A 13,048-nucleotide genomic window follows, 5' to 3' on the forward strand; every position below is an offset into this window, starting at 1 on the left:
TCAACTTCTGTCTATGAGTGAGATAATCCCATATTCATCCTTATTTTTCTGACTTATGTCACTTAACATTTATCCTTCCTTTCTTCATCTCTCCCTCTCTTCTCCCCTGCTTCTTTCTCTGTCTCCCTCGCTCTGTCTTCATTATTTAGTTTGAGCTGGCCTCTAGTCACTGTTCTGATTAACCAAGGATTATAGAAGCCCTTCAGCCACATACTAGCAGTGCCTTCGACTACAAATTGCCTTCATTTATGAGATTTGCTCTCTTCACTATGTGAAACACATTCTACAGGGGATTACGGTAAGACTCTTCACACTCCAGCAACCTACAGCCAGCTAGAGAGCCCTGGAATGTGGAGAAGAAAGTGAAGAAGGACCCGGAGAGAAAACAGTTGTTTCCCATAGGACCTGGGTCAGGACGCAAGAAAGGCAGTCTGATTTCCTCTCCTCCCCTTCTTTCCCAAGCACACCCAAGAATACAGGGCTCATTTTGGTCTGAGAGAATTAAGTTAGGTTACCAGGAAGTTGAATTTCATGCTCAGTCCCAGCAGCCAGACTGGGCCTTGCGGTTCACATACTCTGCTGCCTTTTCCCCATTTCAGGGCTTTCATTTTTCTACTTCCCTGCAGAATGCTTCCATGTGTACATTTCTTTCAACTTGCTCGGGCCCTGTGTGGAAGGGAAGGCTGACATTTCTGGGATTTCTACTCTGCACCAGATGCTGTTCTAGGGGAGCTCGACTGTCTGGGGGAATATGAATTTCTGGGTGTGATTCATATGTATAAACAGTGAAGAAATTTGGACTAGAGGGGACTTGTGAAGAAATGGGGAAGTAGAAAAGGAAGGTGAAGGGGCTGGATGGTGGCATACATGTCACCATATGCAAGGACTCAGGTTCTACTCCCTGGTCCCCACCTATAGAAAGGAAGCTTCATGAACAATGAAACAGTGTTGCAGGTCTCTCTTTTTCTCTATCGTTCTCTATCACTCTGTTTCCTTTCAATTTTCTCTGTCTCTACTCCCCCACGCTAAAAGTGGAGGGAGAAGAAAAGGGGGAGGGGGAGGAGGGGTGGAGGAGGAGGAGGGGGAGAGGAAGCAGGAGGAAGAGGTAGGAAGAGGAAGAGGAGGAAGAGGAGGAAGAGGAGGAGGGGGAGGTGAATGAAGAGGAGGAGAGGAAGGAAGGGACAGGAGGAGGAGGGACTATGAAGGGGAAGAGGAAGGGGAGGAGAAGGAAGAGGAAGAGGAGGAGGAGGAGGAGGAAGAAGAGAAGGAGGAGCAGGAGGAAGAAGAGGAGGAGAAGGAAGAGGGGGGTTCTTTCTTGTTCTTTTTAAATTTTTTTTTACCTCCAGGATTATTGCTGGTGTTGGGCAGTATGCCAGCTTCCCCCTGCTTATCCCCGCGGTCTGTTTACATAACCAGTTACCTAGGAACCGCCCTGCCTGCAGGGCATTGGTTTAATCCCCACTGGTTCACAATGTCTTTTTGTTCCGCACCCTCCCGTAGTCACCTGATTTCCACCAGTCTCTTTTTGCTCCACTATCTCTATGTCATATCCTGTTTCCACCCTACTTGGTGAGTATATATACAGTTGCTCTTCTGTTTTAACATACTTGGGATTGCCTTCTGGCTCTGAGAGTCCCAGAGTCTATCTTCTGCAATGTGCTAGCTCGGCCTGAGTTCCTGATTCCTCTCCCATGCAGTAGCCTAGGTTGGCTCCAGTTGAGTTCTCTCCAACCCAGAGAGCACTTGCTCGGGAAGAAGCACTCTCAGGCTCTCCCCCGGCAGCTGGGGCTCATTGCCAGCACTATGAATTCACTGCTCCAGGCAGCCATTTTTTCCCCATTTTATTGGATAGGACAGAGAGAAATTGAGAAACAGAGAGGTAAATAGAGAGATAGACACCTCCAGACCTGCTTCACTACTTATGAAACAACCCCCCCCCCCGCCCCATAGCTGGTGAGCCAGGGGCTTGAACCCAGATTCTTGTACTTTGTATTGTGTGTGCTTAACCAGTCATGCCACTGCCTGGCCCCTGGGGAGCCCTTTTCTTCCATGCAATTCACCCCGATCTTTGCTAAAGTAAAGTCCCACTGGGAGGAGCTCTCAGAACCAGGCTCAAGTTGAATGAAGGAAAACGAAGCCCTGTCACATTTCCTGCAAATCTGTGACTGCAGACTGATCTAGACCCAGTACAGCTTCAGGCACTGGAGAACATAAAGATAGTCGTCATCCTTGCTCTCTAGAAATTCACTGCCCACTTAGGGGTTGGCAGAGTGAGGGCACACCCACAGGAGTTACTATGAAGAAAGGCATGAGGGACACCTGCAGTGGGCTGAGCTCAGTAAGCACTCAGGGCCACAGGATGTGGACAGCTGTATTCTCCACCAGGCAGAGTACCAGGAGGAGGGATCCAAGCTTCTCTGGAGGAAGATGGGTCCTGCAACGAGTGCAGCCTAGAATGTCCCTAGCTATGGCCACAGAATGTGAGCGCAGACCTGCAGTAATGCAGAGGTTGTACAGGTTCCTGTGCTAAATATGGGCCCCAGATCCAATTGATGGGTTTTTACAATTAACAATACTTATATACTATTCCCATCATTGGGAGCTTCTCTCTGTCCTGATACAGTTTTCTAGTTATTTTTCCAACTCTGATGTCATCTCCCTAGACAGAGCCTTTGGCCCACCTGCATGTTAGCTGTCAGGCCCAGGCAAAAATTAGTAAAGTTGGGGGTCCTTGGAATGTACCTAAAATAGACTAGCCTTTTCCAAAATGGAAACCTCAAATCTTCTCAGCTATATTCTTGCCTTTAGGTTACTGATTATTCAATGATTTGCTCTGCTTTATATCTTCATGCTTTTTCAGCCTCCAAGTTACAGATGCTACTGTGACACAAACCTGACTTCACTGGACGGTTGACCTCATGATGTGCTCTGGAACCCCACTTCCCCAGATCCCTGCCCCACTAGGGAAAGACAGAAACAGGTTGGGAGCATGGATCAATCTGCCAATGCCCATGTCCAGAAAAAAAGCAATTATAGAAGCCAGATATCCCACCTTTTGCACATCATAAAGATCTTTGGTCCATGCTCCCAGAGGGATAAAGAATAGGAAAGCTTCCAATGGAAGGGATGGGATGCAGAACTCTGGTTGTGGGAACTGTATGGAATTATATTCCTCTTATCCTACAGTCCTGTTGATCATTATTAAATCAATAAGAAAAAAAAAGCTTCTCTGGAAGGGATTATTAAAATGCACCTTTTCCCAACCATTGCACACCAAGACCATCCTTATATAGTTGCTAGAGCTGTACACGCATAAAAACGTTTGTGACTCCCAAAGGCCTTTTGGAAACCTGCCTGCTTGGTATGAAGGAGCAAGCCTGTAGCCTGGTGGTGGGAGAACTGTATAGTGAATAATTTCCGTTAAAGTGCTTTGAGCTGGTCTTCACAGGCTTTGAGATCCGGAAGGGTCCCCCAGTTCAACTGGTCCCTTTCTCCTTTCCTCTAAGGTCTCCCGGGGTGTGGCGGGGAGGTGGGGTCTGGATTGAGTGGAGCCTCACTCAGAGTTGTTGCTTTGCAAGGCCAGTGTGATGGCCATGACCTTGGATGTAGTGGGACAGTGCAGCAGACAGGGTTGGGGCTGCATCTCCACATTCTTGCACCGCTTGTGTTCCATCTGCACAACATGCCCCTGCCTCACCCCAGCTCCAGTTTCTGTCCACCCTGTGCACAGATAGGCTCTCTTAACTCGTTGTTCTTTCCTTGTTTACCAAACCCTTAAAAACCACTCCATTAAAAGATCTCTTTATTATGTCTTGGTATTCTAGGATTTCTTTGATATGCTTCCAAGGGAGTCTTTCTTTCCTCTTTTTTTTTTCTCCTCTTTCTTCTCTTCCTCCTTTTTTTTTAATTGGGAGATTAATGGTTTATAGTCAACAGTAAAATACAACAGTTTGTACATGCATAACATTTCTGTTTTCTACATAACACTTTAACCCTTCACTCAGGTCCTTCTCTGCCATCATGTTCCAGACTTGAACACCCCTACCCCACCCCATCTGAGAGTCCTTTACGTTGGTTTGCAATACAGCAAACCCAGTCCAAGTTCTGCTTTGGGTTTCCCTTTCTGTTCTTATTTCTCAACTTCTGTCTGCGAATGAGATCATTTCATATTCATTCTTCTCTTTCTGGCTGATCTCGCTTAGCATGATTCCTTCAAGCCCCATACAAGATGAGGTAAAGAAGGTGAATTCACCATTTTTTGTAGCTGAATAGTATTCCATTGTATATATACACCACAACTTACTCAGCCACTCATCTGCTTTTGGACACCAGAGTTATTTCTAGGTTTTGGTTATTACACATTGTGCTGCTTGTGAACATATGTGTACATGGATCTTTTTGGATGGTGGTGTTGGGTTCCTTAGGATAAATCCCCAGGAGAGGAATTGCAGCATCATGGGATAGGTCCACTTCTAGCCTTGTGAGAGTTCTCCAGACTGTTCTCCACAGAGGTTGAACCACCAAGGGAGTCTTTCTTTGGAGGGCATGTCTATCCAGTTGTCACTGTGTACTTTGCTCTATGGGGTGTTTTCTTTGTTATTCCCCATGGGCTCTCTCTTGCTTCTGGAACATTCTTTGGGATTCATAGAATGCTCCTCCCGCCAGCCCCAGTTCACCCTTCCAGGCCAGGTTACATGTTTGTTCCTCTGAGAAGTCTTTTTTGGGAGGCGTGTGTGTGTGTGTGTGTGTGTGTGTGTGTGTGTGTGTGTGTGTGTGTGTGTTGGGGGGATGCATAGTATATCAGAGGGACTTGGGTTTGAAGCCTGATTTTGCCTCATTTTTCTGGGCCCAGGCAGTGGTGCACCTGGTTAAGTGCACACACCACAGTGCGCAAGGACCCAGGCTTAAGCCCCTGGTCCCCACCTTCAGCAGGAGGAAAGCATAGTTTTCCTGAGTGGGGAAGCTTGGCTTCGGGTGTCTCTGCCTCTCTATCTCCCCTCTCCTCTCAATTTCTCTCTCTCTATCCAATAATAAATAAATAAAAATTTTTAAAAATTAAAAAAGAAAAGTTTTATTTTATTATCTTTATTTAATGGATAGAGACAGCCAGAAATTGAGAGGGAAGGAGGAGATAGAGAGGGAGAGAGACAGAGAGACACTTGCAGCCCTACTTCACCACTTGCCAAGCTTTCCCCTTGCAGGGAGAAAGGGGAACTGGGGGCTTGAACTTGGGTGCTTGCACATTGTAACATGTGCACTCAACCAGGTGCACCAACATCCGGCCCTTTACCCCATACTTTCTGGAAGATTCCATGCAAGTTGATCAGTGTCCTTAGGGCTCATTTTGCTCACTGGTGACACCCCTCTTGTGCTTTATGGGGCATGTAAGGTTTTACTTTTAAAATACTAGGCATGGGGCTGAGTGGTGGCACATCCTGTAGAGTGCATGTTACCATGTGCTAGGAGCTGGGTTCAAGTCCCCAGTCCCCACATTCAGGGCAGATGCTTCACGAGTTCATGAGTGGTGGATCAGTGCTAGCTGTGCTGCTGGTATATCTCTCACTCTCTCTCTCCCTCTCTCCCTCTTTTCTATCTCAATTTCTCTGTCTATAAATAAATAAATAAATAAATAAATAAATAAATAAATAAATACAGTTAAAAAAAGAGGAGGCCAGGTGATGTTACATCTGGTTGAGCTCACATGTTATAATGCTCAGGCACCCTGTTTCAAGCCCCTAGACCCCACTTGCAGGAGGATAGCTTTGAGAATGGTGAAGCAGGGCTGCAGGTATCTCTCTGTCTCTCTCCCCATCGTCCCCTTCCCTCTTGATTTCCGGCTTTCTCTAGCCACTAAATAAAGATAATTTTTTTAAAAATTAGGTTACAGTGAACAAAAGAAACACTAGACACAATTTCTATTCTGGGTAAATGTCCACATGATGGATTATTCCGGACACCTGTAGTCTCTCACCTGAATGTCAGTCAACCTGCATGTCTCTGGAACTCATCCTTACAGTATTCAGTTGTGTGTTTTAAAAGATACTGGAAAGCATGTGTCAGTTGCCCTCATCTGATCAGTAATTCCTTGAAGGAAAGATTGTGTTTCCCTTCCTGCTTGTGTCTTTGGCGCTGTCTTCTGCAGCAGGTCCTCGAATCACTGGCAAAGTTGGCCTTGCAGATGTGAAAATACAAGAACTTACTTTACTGGGTCGGGGAGACACGTCAGGGCACTGGAACACAGGACTTGCATGTTCAAAGACTCAGTTTTGAGACCTGGCCAGGATTCCTGGCTGAGTGGTGCCCTGATCTCTTTTGCCTTCTTATTTTTTTTTTAATGTTTTAATTATCTTTATTTATTTATTTGATATAGGCATGCTGGAAAATTGTGCCGATGCAGTCACATCTGCCATATTGTCCCCTCAGGCTACTGCTAGTTCCTGTGAGAGTTGGGACATTCTCGGAGTGCCTGTTTCTCCATGTTGTGCCCTCAGGGCATTGTCTATATCCCCGCGATATTTGGAGTGCTTTGGTCACTCCTCCCCCCTCCCATTCTCAAGAGAGTTATTATCCTATCCTGGAGTGCTATGGTTACTCCTCCCCCTTCCCATTCTCGCAAAAGCTGCTCCTATAAAAGCCTTTCTTCTTCTGCACCTTGCTCTCTTGCCAGCATTTCACTTCGGTGTTCAGACGCAGGAAAGGTTACTGTGTGAGGCGGCCGTTTTCGCTACCTCCACGTGGCCCAACCTGCCTCTCTAGCACCCAACTCTGAGGTGCCAGTGCAAATAAAGATTGGTGTTTCCTCTTCGCTCTGGACCTTCTCTCTCTCTTCTCCACGGCCCACACAACAACAGAGGCAGTCAGAAATTGAGAGAGATGGGGGGAGACAGAGAGACAGACACCTGCAGCACTGCTTCACCATTTGTGAAGCTTTCCCTCTGCAGGTGGGGACTGAGGGCTTGAACCTGTGTCCTTGTGCATTGTAACAGGTGCACTCAATCAGGTGTGCCACCATCTGGCCCCCTGTCTTCTTATTATTTTTTTAAAAATATATTTTTATTTACTTATCATTGGATAGAGACAGAGAAATTGACAGGAGACCAAATTAGCTTGGCAATCTGGCAGAAAGGCTGAGAAAAGACAGATCCTCAAAACCTCATTCTGGCCAGGTTCAACAAATGGCACTCAATGCTTAAACAACTGGGAGAAAGTCTAAGGTTGTCAGATAAAGAGAGGACTACAAATGTTGAATAAAAGCAAGAGACTGGCTCACTTTATAATGAACCTTTTGGTTAATATCAAACCACCTCGTCATCTGGGGGCCTTAATCACAAATCCGATGGACATAGACCTTGAATAGATCCCTCTCTCCACCACCACTGGTCACTTCCATCAGGAATGTCTTCATAAGCCCTTTTCATGGCCTTCCCAGATCCTTGCTCTCATCATAAAGCAGCAATGGAAGGGGCCTTCCCGGTCTCTGAATAAGTATCTTGCCCTGCCACTCAAGGAAGACTGGCCCTGAAGTAAGGGCAGCCTAGAAGGTTCCCAGTTATGGCCATGAACTATGAGCTCAGACCAATAGGGACTTGAGTCTTCAAGGCTCTTGTACTAAGTGTGTCTGTGTGTGTGTGTGTGTGTGTGTGTGTGTGTGTGTGTGTATGTGTATGTGTGTGTGTGTGTGTGTGTGTGTGTGTGTGTGTGTGTTGTACTCTTGGTTGAGGGATAGAGGTAAATAGTTAATTTTATTCATAGAATTTTTTCAAGAATTGGAACTACTCTCTGCCCTATCTAACTTTCTAGCCCTTTTCTCTACTGACATCATCTTCTCAGACGATATAGTTATACAACTTCATGCTAGCTATCAAACTCAAGCAAAAATTACCATAGTCCTGGGCACCTAGAAACATGCCTAAAATGGACTTCCTAGCTTCCTTCTCTCCTAAGATCTCTAATCTCATCTGCTCTGCTCCTACTTTGTGGTTCCTGCTCATCGTCCATTTTGTCTCACTTTATGTCCTGCCACCTTCCAGACACCAAGTCGCAGATGCTACCATGAGTCCATCCTGACTTCTCTGAGTAGATGATTTTGCCAGTGTGTCCTGGAACCTCGCCTCTCCAGAGCTCTGTCCCACTGGTGAAAGATAGAAACAAGCTGGGAGTATGGATCAACCTGCCAACACCCATGTCCAGCAGAGAAGCAATTACAGAAGCCAGACCTCCTACCTTCTGCATGTCCAAAACAATCTTGATCCATATCCTCAGTGGGGGAGAAGTGATAGGAGGAAGAGGATAAGAGGGCTCTGAACTCTAGCTCCATCAGGACCCAGAGAGAGAGAAGGAAAAAGGGAGGGACATTTGTATATAGTAATGGTGTCATGAGTGGCTTGGAGGGGATGAGAGGGTGAGATCTGAAAGAAAAGGGGTTAATGATGTACAAATGTAGACAGGTAGTTGTAGAGATGACAGTGAGCCCATGTCTGCAACCTTAGGGAGCTGCTGGGGCTTACCATGGAGGGATTGGGGATTCAGAACTCTGGTGGTAGTAATGGTATGTAATTTTACTTCTGTTGATGTGCAATTTTATTAATCAATATTAAATCAGTAATAAAATTTTAAAAAGAGAGAGAGAGAGGGAGAGACAGAGACACCTGCAGACCTGTGTCACCACTCCTGAAGCTTCCCCCTGCAGGTGGGGATCAGGGGCTTAACCCAGGTCCTTGAACACTGTAATGTGAGCATTTAAGCAGGTGCACCACAGCCTGGCCCCTTCTAGTCTCTTTCTTACACAGAAAATAAATCATAAAAAAAAAAAATTCACGGCCAGGGAAACTATTCAGTTAATGAACTTTTGTGGGCCTGGAATTCCAGGTTTGATGTTTATGTACCAGAGTGGTCCTCTGGATTCTTTCTCTCATGTGAATTCTTTCTTTATCTCATATGAAATCAATTAAATAAAGTTGGGTTTTTTTTTTCATCACCTAACTTGTCACTGAGCCTCTATTGCCTGCACCACAATTCCACTATTCCTAGCTGCTATTTTTTCCCCCTTTCTTTTCTGCTAGAGAAAGAGCGAAGTAAGAAGATAGAGTAAAGAGGAGAGAGAAAAAGAAACACCTGTAGCATTACTCCACCTTTCCTTGCAGGTGAGGCTTGGGCTTCAAACCTTGGGTTCTTGCCTTTAGGTCTTCCCCGGTCTGTGTCCCCCGCCCAGTAGCCTCTGGTGTCTCACTGCCCAGGGCCAGGCTCAAACAGGTCCTATGCAGATTTGGGTCACAGAGTGTACACTCAGTGGTTCATTGAGCTCAGTCTGCTACTTCCTAATTTAATTCTCCCCTCTGCCCTCTGTCCTCAGAGATGTGGCCTTTTAAGGTCACACTAGGCCTCTTCTCAGCACATTTTGGGGGAGACAGCTCTGACCTGTCTTTTCCAGGGTCCTGTCCAGTTTTGGCGACCAAGCTGCCCAGTGGCTGAGCCTCGTGCCAATCTGCTAGACTTGAGCTTCCTGAGCAACTTAGTTGCTTAGATATTATTATTTTTTTTGGGGGGGGGATGGGAGACTTCACCTCTTTGGGGGGTCTGTTGGGACTCAGAGGTGGGGGCTGGAGGGTCTGGCCTGTAAACCTGCCGCCTGGTTCCCCCGCAGCCACGTCAGGCCACAGTGCACGGGGCCTCGGGCCACACCCATCCTGGTGTGGGCTCCTGGCCACTGCGGGGCACTAGGGCCTCCCCTCTGCTGTGCAGTGAAGTCATGGGGTGGAGCCCTGGAGAACCCCTTTCCAAATAGGGTGGGGGCTTCCCCACTGGCCAGCGAGTGGGTCCAGAGGGCAAGAATGGGCCACACATTTGGCTCTGCGCTGCCCCCTTCTGGACTCTGCAGCCTCAGGGTGGGAGCAGAGAAGACACAGGGAGATAGTGAGTGAACCAGCACCCACTGTCCCGGGGACCCTCACTTCCTGGAGTCAGGAGACTGGAAGAAAAGTGCTTTCTCTTGGTCATCTTGCTGTCCCTTTTCTGTCAAGAGTGTGTTATCCGGCCTGCATAGTTCAAAGACTGCCACAGCCACCATCACCTCCCCTCACCCCCAGGTAACTAGAATTTGACCCAAGTTGGGGGAAAGCGTCAGGCTCCTGCCATAGCCAGGCCACTAATGCCCTTCCAAGCCGTGCCTTGCCCCCGAGCTGTGCCGCTAAGTCTCTCCTCCCATGCATGTCTGCTGTGGCCAACGATGCAGACTAAGGTCTGAGGCCCAGATGCTTGTCCTGAGCCATTCAGGCCCCAGTGGACCCCTGGGGCTGCTTTTGTGCATGGAGACAGAATGTACACTCTGCTAAGGTCACGGCCTGCAGGAGCTCGGAGGAGAGCTAGGGTTTACACCTGGACTCCTGCCTGGTGGAGATGGGGAAACAGATAACAGAGACTTCCTCTGGAAGGTTCACAACTGCACTTCCCCCACAGCCAACCCCCGCACGCATGAACCTCTCCACCCAAAACACAGAAGGCCTTCTGTGACCAAACGCTTAGCAAAACAAGGCAGGACTCAGCCTCTCTGCTCTCTACCCGATTCTGGCAAGGCACAGTCAGAGAGGGAAACGTCTCCCTGTTCAGTTCATTACATTGTCAATCAGCAAATGTTGGAACTGAGTGCTTAGGACTTAACCTTCTGACCATCCATCCTCTTATGGCTCTACCAAGGAAAAATCAAATGAGCTGCTTAGCGTTTGGAAGTACAGTCTGCAACACAAGTTGACAGGAAGCTGGAGTGACCACACTGGAGAGAATTTGGGGGAGTGATGAGAAAATCCTTCCCTGGGAAAGAGCTCAGAGTTCATAAAGAGAGACCATCACTCCGGAAATCAAGTTGCAGGGAAGACATTAAGAAAGCATAGATCCTCGGAGCTTGGCCACAGACTAGCCTGTCACCACTCTAGTAGATGTGACATACGTCAGACTGGAGGTTTTTTTTTTTTTATTTGTTTGTTTGTTTTAAGAACTACAAACATTCTCTAAGAGAAGTGGCCTTTTCTTCTTTCTTTCTTTTTTCTCATAAAGTCAAAGATATATGTGAACAGTTTGTGGGTCAGACAGAACAGAAACAGTCCAAAACTTGGTCACCGAGACTTTCCAACCTCTGATTTATCATTCCTTGAAATACTTATGCAAGTTCCCCTACTCCTTCTCAAGGAGCTGTCTTTAGTTTGCCTGGTAAATATTTATGACAAAGGCTGAATGAGAGGAAGAGGGAGAGACACACACACAGAAACCACCATGGTGATAAATGATAGCTTACCTTTTCTAGGCAGTACGGATGTCAAATCTTCCCCCTCGACACCAGGCTGTCTTGCATTGGTTGTGCCATGAATCTGGAAACCTTAACAAATAATAATAATAAAGCAGAAATGTGTGCTTGGTCCCTGAAGCTGCTTCATGACAATTTACACACGTACACACAAATAAGCTGATGAAAAATCAAGTACCCCTCTGAGCTGAAGAATGCGTTTGAAGCTTGGAGCTAGAGCTGAAGTTTTGCAACTAACTCTCTCTCTCTCTCTCTCTCTCTCTCTCTCTCTTTCTCTCTCTCGGTTTAAACAACTGCTGCTCCTCCCAGCCAATCTTGGACTCTCTAATTTAAAGCAACTGTGATCCTTCCAATCATACTCACATTTCAAAGTGCTTCCTATAGACTCTCCTTAGGACAGATGTAGGGGTGCGTAAGGAAGGGGGGCTCTGTTCTCTAAACTCCAGGCTGAGCAAGGAACAGAGGCTTCTGAAATCCAAACTCTTGAGCTTCTCTCTCTTTTAGCAACAGCTCTTTTCACTGTGTTCTTCAAGTTATCCCTGCCTTTTAAAAGGATGCCAAAGTCCAAATGGCTTCGCATCACTGGGGAAACACACACACACACACACACACACACACACACACACACACACACTTTCTGTCCCAATTTACAGAACAGTGAAATTCTGTTAGCATCAGTGTTACAAGCAGCAATAGTTCCACAGGAAACATTTTTTTTTCTGACTTGCCTGTTTTGAAGTTAAAAATTAGTATACGTACGTTATGTTTTTACAAAAGGAGAAAAATATCTAAAAATGCCCTTTTTTTGCCTTGATTGTATTTCAATCTTCATCCTGTATATGAATCATACACCATGAAAAAGGCACGTGTCTGGCTGTCTGACCGTAAAACAGAACCATTCTTTTAACATTTAGCGGTAACTTACGTTCCCAATTTTACAATTTCCACTATCTAGCAATCCTCTTATTAAAAGTGTATGGTATGGGATAGATGGTGACTGATCAAGCATTTGACAATTTTGGCTTGTATGGGCGTTCTCCTCTGGAAGGTTAATATGTCAAAGTTTGTCCAGAGAGTAAGCATAGGACAGTGTGTGCCTTTGCCAGATTCTGGAATGGCTACGATATGATAAAATCCCCAGAGTGAAGATAGGAAACATTTGTTATAGTAACAGACCATCCAGTGAAGAGTAAGAATGTTGACTCTATTAAGGATGCTTGGAGTGTAAAATTACACAAACAATTTTCTGAATCACAACCTCATTCATTATTTTAAAAGGTAGAGATGATTTTCCATGCTTATTCTTTGGACAGAAGAATATACCTTGAGTGGAAATAGGGCGAAAAGAGAAAGGATCTGTAAAACTTCATGGGAGAGGATAGTTTCAGATGTTTCCTATTTTGAAAGCAGGAAACAAAACAAAATGGGGATCTGTGTTGGCCCTGACTACTGCTGCACTGAGGAACAAGCAGATACCACCGTTTTCTAGACCTGGACCCACATTCCAGCTGTGGGACCTTTGATGTGTTCATTTCTCCTTGATACTGTTCTCGCTTCAAACCTACCAGATGTGTTCATTTCTTGAACCACTGGTTTCCTTGACTGCAAAAGATTAAATAAAAACTGGGTTAAAATATCTATGTGCAGGGGCGGGGGGGGGGGGAGGGAGGGTGGGCTGTAGCACAGTGGATTAAGCACGCATAGCACGAAGCGCAAGGACCAGTGTAAGAATCCTGACTACATATCAGATGT

General features: G+C 46.2%; 1 protein-coding gene across 3 annotated transcripts in view; it reads right to left on the bottom strand.

Annotated features, from left to right (window-relative positions):
- Positions 1-11,814, bottom strand: part of C1QTNF7 (C1q and TNF related 7) — a 117,243-nt gene extending 105,429 nt beyond the window's left edge. Inside the window, exons 1-2 of one of the 3 annotated variants that reach the window (XM_060188320.1) lie at positions 11,660-11,814; positions 11,288-11,368 (exon numbers count right to left, since the gene is read on the bottom strand). The gene's annotated coding sequence lies outside the window, so the exon portion shown is untranslated. Of the gene's footprint in view, positions 1-11,287; positions 11,369-11,474; positions 11,538-11,659 lie in introns of those variants that run through there. The other 2 variants (XM_060188321.1, XM_060188322.1) reach the window with 2 other exon arrangements.
- Positions 11,815-13,048: the final 1,234 nt, after the last annotated feature.

Source organism: Erinaceus europaeus, chromosome 3 (genome assembly GCF_950295315.1).
Source record: "Erinaceus europaeus chromosome 3, mEriEur2.1, whole genome shotgun sequence".
Lineage (NCBI taxonomy): Eukaryota > Metazoa > Chordata > Mammalia > Eulipotyphla > Erinaceidae > Erinaceus > Erinaceus europaeus.